The 9,047-nt window shown below is 47.0% G+C and overlaps 1 protein-coding gene and 2 long non-coding RNA genes across 3 annotated transcripts in view; 1 reads left to right on the top strand and 2 right to left on the bottom strand.

Moving 5' to 3' along the window:
- LOC130519687 (cytohesin-1-like) overlaps positions 1–175 on the top strand; it is a 4,969-nt gene extending 4,794 nt beyond the window's left edge. Inside the window, exon 11 of the mRNA XM_057023183.1 lies at positions 1–175. This exon is cut by the window's left edge and continues 343 nt beyond it. The gene's annotated coding sequence lies outside the window, so the exon portion shown is untranslated.
- Positions 125–4,183, bottom strand: LOC130519689 (uncharacterized). The gene is made up of 3 exons (XR_008948428.1): positions 4,057–4,183; positions 2,167–2,287; positions 125–1,045 (listed from the first exon to the last, which is right to left on the bottom strand). It is a non-coding gene; the product is annotated as an uncharacterized LOC130519689 (long non-coding RNA).
- Positions 4,184–6,918: 2,735 nt separating this feature from the next.
- LOC130519690 (uncharacterized) lies at positions 6,919–9,021 on the bottom strand. The gene is made up of 3 exons (XR_008948429.1): positions 8,687–9,021; positions 8,307–8,480; positions 6,919–7,775 (listed from the first exon to the last, which is right to left on the bottom strand). It is a non-coding gene; the product is annotated as an uncharacterized LOC130519690 (long non-coding RNA).
- Between the last annotated feature and the right edge of the window lie 26 nt (positions 9,022–9,047).

Consider the following 9,047-nt stretch of genomic DNA (forward strand, 5'->3'; position numbering starts at 1 on the left):
GGCGCGTCACATGACCACATCAGAGGCGTGAACGCCACATCTGATCTGGTCCTTTCAGTGTTTTCCAAACATTTTTTAAAAACTTTGCTTTAAGGTTGGTGGAAAATAAAGAAACTGCTGAATATTTGTCAGTTTTTCTTGTAATTTATTGTTTCAAATAAAGTTTTGCAACACAGTCTTGTTTTTCCCATTTGTGCCGCACTCATTACATCCTAAATGAGGCGTTAATGACGACGGTGACGATATTCAGGCGTTTAAACCGGCTCGTCCAGATGTTCCGATCACACCGTCGAGGCTCAAATCAGATTAGAAGCAACAAAGTTGTTTCCTGGAACAGATTTAAATATGAACCGTTTCCTTCATCTTAGGGCTCAGGGCCAGTCTGGACTCAGTCTTTAACGTATATTGTGGATTCGTTTCCACGGTAACGAGGCAGCTGTAATAACTGAGCTGTTACCCTCCGCTCCTACCTGAGTTCACGCCTCGAGAATCAAACCCTCGTCTTTCCAGCAGCTCGGCTGAGTTTCCTGGAACCGTTTGAGCTATTTGTGGAAACAAACATTCGTGTGCGTCACCTCTTTTTTTTATTTGGTTTCTTTTTAAAAGTCATCTATTGATTTAAGTGGATCCAGATCCTGGGTGGATCCAGATCCTGGGTGGATCCCCTGTAATGTGGAACCCGTGCCGATATAAAAGAAGAGGTCATGCAGTTTTTAAAAACACGCCACACCTTTAATTTACAAAGATAATGAATAAAAGTCTGTGCAGGTGCTGCAGCTGAGCAGGAAGAGCGTTGAGCTCGTTCAGAGCTCCTCACAAACCCTCAGGGGTTCCAACCCTTCAGCACATCCGCCTCAGCTGTCGGCGCCGCTGCCTCGCCGCCTCAGTGACTTTGGACTGTTGTCGTGATGTCTCTGAATGTCTGAGTCGCTTCCCGCGCCGGATCGAACAGCCGCCGGGACTTGTGAAGACTTGTGAAGACTTGTGAAGACTCGTGCACGGATCATGGCGGCGACCTCCAGGGTCAGAAAGTGAGGAAACGGTTCTGAGTGAAAGGCAAAAACATATTTGTTCACTCTTTTCATCCAGCATCCACGAATCCCAAAGTTGGTCATTTCCTACATTTGGATTATTAACGTGTTGAACTCTGAAGGTGCAAAAGCAGAAACTGTCGGGGCCGTTTAGGTGTCGAGCCCAACGCGGCCGCTAGGGGGCAGGAGGGGGCAGCGCTGAGCGGCACCTGCTCTTCCCTCCGGTGCTGCTGCGCACCTTCACATACTTTCACTCCTTCCAAGTTATTTTGGGAAGCCTCAAACCTGTTTTTCCGCCACTGATAAGCAATAACAACACAAATGGGCCATAAAACCACAAACATTTATAGTGATTAGAAGCTTTAAAAGTGCTGATGCGGGTATATTTTGCATTCACGCGCAGCTTCTCCTCTCTAAAGTTTGAGTTTTAGGGAATAAAACTCCCCTTATTTTACCTTTTTTCTTCCAAAACCCAAAAACTTCAATCTCTAATTTGTCCGTTTGTGTTTATCAAAGTGAAAAGCGATTAGCACGTTGTAATGTGGCGTTTAAAATGTGTCTTTATGAATCTGACACCAGCGTTATGGTGAACCTTCAACCTTCACACCCAGAATTGGTTTGATTTAGGGCAAACGGTTTTACGGAGGCATCCCATAATAATCAGAAACAGACTTTTGCTTCCTCCCAACAACAGTCGAGGGCTCAGAGTCTATTTACGACTGTTGGCAGCAGATTACTCGACTCTGTCCAGGTGCTGATAAGACAGACGGACGGACAGACACCACCCATTTACTGTCACTGGGCTGCTCCTGACACTTCCTCCTGGGGGGGGGGCAGAGGAGGGGGGGGCAGAGGGGGGGGGGGCAGAGGAGGGGGGGGCAGGGAGGGGGGTGGGGGGGGGAGAGGGGGAGGAGAGGGGGGGGCAGAGGGGGGGGGGGGGAGGAAGAGGAGGAGGTCTCAGACGTCTTTTCTTCCTCGGTGAACTGAAGCTGAACATCAGCTCTCGCCACCGTTGGCAGGCCTCCAGCGTCAGAACTCGCCGGCCGGAGAGCACGGACCAGTCCCCCCCCCCAGACCGAACCAGAACCAGAACCCAGACCCAGAGCAGCAACACTCCCACCAGGTGTGTCTGTACCTCAGAAGAAGTTCTTGATGAACGGAGTGACCAGTTTGACCCACAGCTGCACGTGGCGGTCGGGCTGCTCGAAGGTGGCGCTGGAGACCTCGGTGGAGCGGCGGTACAGCCTCTGCTGCTCCTGATGGGGGAGAGCGCACGTGTCAGTCACATGCACACACACGCACCACACCAACACCACACACACACACACACACACACAACACACGCACGCCTCACACACTCACGCACTCACACACACACACACCACACACTCACACACACACTCACGCACACACACACACACACTCACACACTCACACACACACTCACACACCACACACCCAAACACTCACACACACACACACACACACTCACACACACACACACACACACACACGCACACACCAGCACGACACACTCACACACACACACACACAGCACACTCACCACACACACTCACTCACACACACACACCACACCCCAAACACACACACTCACCACCGCCACACCACTCACACAACACTCACTCACTCACACACAACACCACACACACACTCACTCACACACTCACACACACACTCACACACACCACACACACACACACACTCACACACACACTCACACACACCCACACACACACACTCACACACCACACACCACAACACACACACCACTCACACACACACTCACTCACCACACCTCACTCACCACCTCACACACAACACACACACACTCACACACACTCACACACTCACACACACACTCACACACTCACAACTCACTCACACCACTCACTCACACTCCACTCACACTCACTCACCACACACTCACACACTCACACACTCACTCACTCACACACACTCACACACACTCACACACTCACACACACACTCACACACTCACACACACTCACTCACACTCACTCACTCACACTCACTCACTCACACACACACACACCCTCACACACTCACACCTCACACTCACTCACTCACACTCCTCACTCACACTCACTCACTCACACACTCACACACTCACACACTCACTCACTCACACACACTCACACTCACACCTCCCACACACTCACACACCTCACACTCACACACTCACACACTCACACACACTCACACACACACACACACACACAACACACACACACACACATTTGGGTGTTTTGTGACCATGACGACAGTGGTTGTCAGAGTAGTAATGGTCAGTGTGTGACACTCTGAAACCCTGATCTCGTCAAACTAATGACAGGAAGTGGTTACTTGACCCACTTTGTCTACAGGAAGTTCATCATCTTGCCCTGTATGTGTGTGTGTGTGTGTGTGTGTGTGTGTGTGTGTGTGTGTGTGTGTGTGTGTGTGTGTGTGGCTTAACCCTGACTTGTGATTGGCTGATGTAACTAGCTTATTGCACATGTGAACGCGTGTTATTGTTGGTTGACCGGTTGTCAGACTGGGTGAAGCTGCTCAGAGATGGATGGGGTTGAGTCATGTGACCTGCTGAGGAGGGTGAATGTGTAGCTTTATTATTCTCACAATAACCACGACAGCGCACGTGCACATCACCATCACTGAGGTCACTTCCTCCCTCTGATGTTTCCAACAGCAAGGTCTCAAATTTACCATCAGACATGTTCAGTGACATTTCCCAGCTCAGAGCTGAGGCGGCGATTTGAACGGCTGCCCTCAGGACGCCACATGACTGACGACCCCCCCCCCCCCCCCGCTCACTTCCTGTTGATTCTTTTCATCCTCAGTCAAACATTTAAATTTCCATCAGCTGCTGCAGAAGTTCTGAGATCCAGAGAGACCCATCACATTCATAACGTGTGTGTGTGTGTGTGTGGTGTGTGTGTGTGGTGTGTGTTGTGCGTGTGTGTTGTGTGTGTGTGTGCTCGCTCACCTCTCCGTTTGGACTCACTCTTCCTACGTGATCGCTCTCTGCCTCTGAGTCTGGAGAAGGTCCTCTTCAGCAGAGGTTCAGCCATGGTGAACCTCCTGGTCCGGCTGATCCTGGTGAGCAGCAGAACCCAAAACTGCTCGGACATTCAGGCGTAGCTACAAACGTCTCCTGTGACCTGTTTCTGCTGCTGCTTTTACAGGATGTTGCTTAAAAAGGAAATAAAGTCATCATGTGTGAGTAGATAATCTCAGTTAAACACTGTTTAGAGCATTTGGTGAGCTCTGGATCATGAGGAAGATCTGTAATCATGTGATCTGTGTCGTCTCAGTGGGAAGGAACCTTTTTATCAGTAAAAAGCTTCGCAGAATGGTGCCATCACTCTCCAACTGGACTGACAAGCTTTAAGAAAATAACATAAAATAATGTACAAATGCAGCGTTCAAACAGAAAAGTCAATATTTTCTGTTTGTGAGTGAAAGTTGGAATTCTACTGAAAGATCTTTGCGTTGTCATCTTCCATTTGTCCACTAGGTGGAGACAAAGAGCAGCAGAGAGCGTCGACCGGGGCTCGTTTTAATGTCCCATTCTGCACGTGAGGGGGGTTCATGCTCATGCTCGTCATCTCACTTGTCGTGCATGAAAGGCTTGAAAAGAGCCACAGGTTGTTTAAAGGCACGCGCATGTCGATGGTCACGGTAGTTTTCCACAGCTCTAAACCCTAAACCTGTCTGCCTGATGGGAAAAGACCGGATGTTTGTGGGCAGTGAGAAAACTTTGTGTGCGATAAAGAGCTGAGAAGGGTTAGAGTCAGGGTTAGGGTTAGGGTTAGGGTTAGGGGTCAAGGTTAGGGTTAGGGTTAGGGTTAGGGTTGGGTTCGGGTTAGGGTTAGGGTTAGAGTCAGGGTTAGGGTTAGGGTTAGGGTTAGAGTCAGGGTTAGGGTTAGGGGTCAAGGTTAGGGTTAGGGTTAGGGTTAGGGTTGGGTTAGGGTTAGGGTTAGGGTTAGGGTTGGGTTAGGGTTAGGGTTAGGGTTAGGGTTGGGTTAGGGTTAGGGTTAGGGTTAGGGTTGGGTTAGGGTTAGCCTACGTTCAGTCACATGAGCGACAGTCACACACCTAACCCTAACCCTAACCCTAACCCTAACCCTAACCCTAACCCTATTTGAACTCACCCTAACCCTAACCCTAACCCTAACCCTAACCCTAACCCTAACCCTATTTGAACTCACCCTAACCCTAACCCTAACCCTAAACCCTAACCTCAACCTCTAACCCTAACTAACTCTGATTAATTATCCCTCCCCCTATCTGATTCTGATTTCTAAATTGCCCATGGTCCTGTTCTCAATCCTAGCCTCATTATTCCAACCCAAACCGATGTCCCCATACCCAAAACCCAATCTAGTGCCCGCTAAGCCTTGTACCTATAAACCAAACCCACCTCAAACTAACCCAAATTTGACTCAGCCCGCATACGGGAGAGCCCACAGGAGGTTAGGGTACGAAAAATAGGACAAGTGCAGTGCCACATGGCCTAACGAGGCTAAGGAGAAGGTTGAAGTATAGGGAGGCAAAAGAGAGGAAAGGGAGAAATGAGGTTAAGGAAGGAGGAGAACCAAGGAAAAGATGGCATGAAGAAGGAGAGGGGAGGAAGGGAAGGATGAAGAGAAAAGGTTCAGTTCAAAAGAGGGAAAAAGGAAATCAAAAGGAAAAATAAAAAATAAAACAGGGGAGATGTTACAGGGAAACACAAATTCAATTAGAAACAGGGGAAACAACAAATACAAAAGATAAAATACAAGGGAAGGGAAGGGACATTTAAATTGAAAATAAAAAAACAGGAAAAGCAAAAGGCGAGGGGAGTAAAAAGGGGAAACGGAAATTAGAGACCTCAGAAGGTCCAAAGATTCGGAGGGAGCAACATCACAAAATGTAAACGATAAAGAGGTTAAAGGTTAATGCTAACCCTAACCCTAATGCTAACCCTAATGCTAACCCTAACCCTAAGGCTAACCCTAAGGCTAACCCTAACCCTAATGCTAACCCTAACTCCAACCCTAATGCTAACCCTAACTCCAACACTAACCCTAACCCTAATGCTAACCATAACTCTAACTCTAACCCTAACCCTAATGCTAACCCTAACTCCAACCCTAACCCTAATGCTAACCCTAGCCCTAATGCTAACCCTAATGCTAACGCTAATGCTAACCCTAATGTTAACCCTAACCCTAATGCTAACCTAACCCTAACCCTAACCCTAATGCTAACCCTAATGCTAACCCTAGCCCTAATGCTAACCCTAATGCTAACCCTAATGCTAACGCTAATGCTAACCCTAATGCTAACCCTAATGTTAACCCTAACCCTAACCCTAACCCTAATGCTAACCCTAATGCTAACCCTAACCCTAATGCTAACCCTAATGCTAACGCTAACCCTAATGCTAACCCTAATGTTAACCCTAACCCTAATGCTAACCCTAACTCTAACTCTATCCCTAATGCTAACCCTAACCCTAATGTTAACCCTAACCCTAATGCTAACCCTAACTCTACTCTAACTCTAACCCTAACCCTAATGCTAATGCTAACCCTATCCCTAATGCTAACCCTAATGCTAACCCTAAACCTAATGGTAACCCTAACCCTAATGCTAACGCTAACCCTAATGCTAACCCTAACCCTAATGCTAACGCTAACCCTAATGCTAACGCTAACCCTAATGTTAACCCTAACCCTAATGCTAACCCTAACTCTAACTCTAATGCTAATGCTAACCCTAATGCTAACGCTAACCCTAATATAATAAGAATATAAAAGAATGAGTGGAGACAGAAGAGAGAATGAGACGTTTCTGGCGCGTGTTGCTCTTGATTTTGTGTTTATTTTTGCAGTAAACTTAAAGGAGGCCTTTACACTTTATGTTTGATTAAATTTAAGCTGATATTCCATTCTTGACATCTTTAAATTTACAGTATTCATGGGAGTTTTATTTGGTCATTTTGCTTCTTTTTATTTCCTATTTCCCACATTTATTCATAGTTTTTATTAGATTGCAATAAATCCTATAACATTGAACAGACTGACTAAAGTCAAATGACCTGCGGTTCCCACCGATAGCGTCATTCTGATGGGTTTTTGCTGGCTGCAGCTGAAATATTCCAATGCTCCATGTCACAGAGACAGTAAATACTAAACCCTAAAGATTCTGAAGGCATGATGTAAAATAGTAACGTATAATACAGACATTTGAAGAGACAATTAAGAGAATGTTTCCATGCTTCTAAGAGTGGCCGAGGAGCCATTTAGAACTTTATAAAGATGCATTGTGTGATACCAGGAACTAATTTAACTTCAAGGCGAAGCTGCTTCTGCTTTGTCGACCATCGACTGATCTCCTGAAAGTCCACCAGCGCTTTTTAAAAACTGAATTCTTCATCTATGGAGGGAGTAGACGGCAGATGTTTCCACAGATGCTCTTCACCAGTGGTCAGTGAGTGATGCAGCAGATGAGCGGGAGTTGACTGGCTTCTACCAGCTGAAATGACTCAATGTCTCCAGCCCATAGTCTGGATTCTCTACGAGATCAGACAGCAGCTTCACTCCTGAATCCTGCAGCTGGTTCCCACCCAGGTCCAGTTCTCTGAGATGGGAGGGATTGGACCTCAGCGCCGAGGCCAGAGAGCCACAGCTGATCTCTGATAACCAGCAGTCCCTTAATCTAAATAAAGAAGGGAAACTTTTATAAGGTTATAAGTGAAACCAGTATTAATCTGAAAGGTTAATCAAAGGCATGATCTGTAAATATTTAATTTAGTTCCAGGTTAAAAAATGATAGTAATATGTAATTACCACAATTCCAACCTCTCAGGTTTGCACTGTTCCAGAGGAGAATATATATTGTTCTGGCCCTCACTCTTCCCAGGTTCTCCCACCTCTTTCCCTCCCATCTCATCATGGAGATCCATCTCACCTATGGCTCATCTTTAAAGGCACAACCTGTCTTAGATGACTTCCTGTCTCCCTCACCATCTCCCTCCTCGTTGGCTGGTGTCTACCAGGCACCCTCACCTAGTTTTGTCTAATTTTGGTTACCATCTGTCGGCTTTTTCATTGTCCTTAAATCAATTTATCATGAATAAGTGGTCCCCGTGTGGCCCCCCCTCCTGAAGGAACTGGGCACAACACACACACTCAGAAAGTGTGAGGACCCTCGGATGGAACAATGGACATTTTTGAGAATGGTGTTTACCCCAGAGTTTCCAGTCGGCAGTTTGGATCCTGGAGAAAACCACAGAGCAGCTTCACTCCTGGATCCAGCAGATCGTTGAGGCTGAGGTCCAGTTCTCTGAGATGGGAGGGATTGGACCTCAGCGCCGAGGCCAGAGAGCCACAGCTGATCTCTGATAAACTGCAGTTAATCAATCTGAAAAATGCAGGATGAGGTTATACGGTGCAGGTCTGCATGTTATCTGCGTCAGTACTAAACCTACGTTAGTTCTTAGTTGGGTCAGACCTGAATTCACGATATTCCAAGGAATGTTTTTAATGTGGTGCATCACAGCAGTGTTGAGAACAGCCTCACTTCACCATCTTAGCAGCTGGTATATAGGTAGAAAAATGAAGACTGACCTGAGCCTCTCCAGTTTACAGTTTGGACTCTCCAGTCCAGAACAGAGCCGCTTCACTCCTGAATCCTGCAACTGGTTCCAACTCAGGTCCAGAACCCTCAGATGGGAGTGGTTGGACTTCAGAGCTGAGGCCACAGAATCACAGCTGGTCTCTGATAAACTGCAGCCACTTAGGCTTAAATAACAATTATTTTGAGAGAAGACAAATAAAAATCAACATGTACCAGAGCAAAACACAGCTTACAAGCAACAAACCTCTGGTCCTGCACCGGCTTATCTGCCGTATGTTCCTATTTTGGGTTCTTTCAGGGCGGTTGGACAAGATCTACAGCGTATGTAAAGTGTGTGTAGGTCAAAATACC

This window comes from Takifugu flavidus, unplaced genomic scaffold (assembly GCF_003711565.1).
Source record: "Takifugu flavidus isolate HTHZ2018 unplaced genomic scaffold, ASM371156v2 ctg1094, whole genome shotgun sequence".
In the NCBI taxonomy this organism is placed as follows: Eukaryota; Metazoa; Chordata; class Actinopteri; order Tetraodontiformes; family Tetraodontidae; genus Takifugu; species Takifugu flavidus.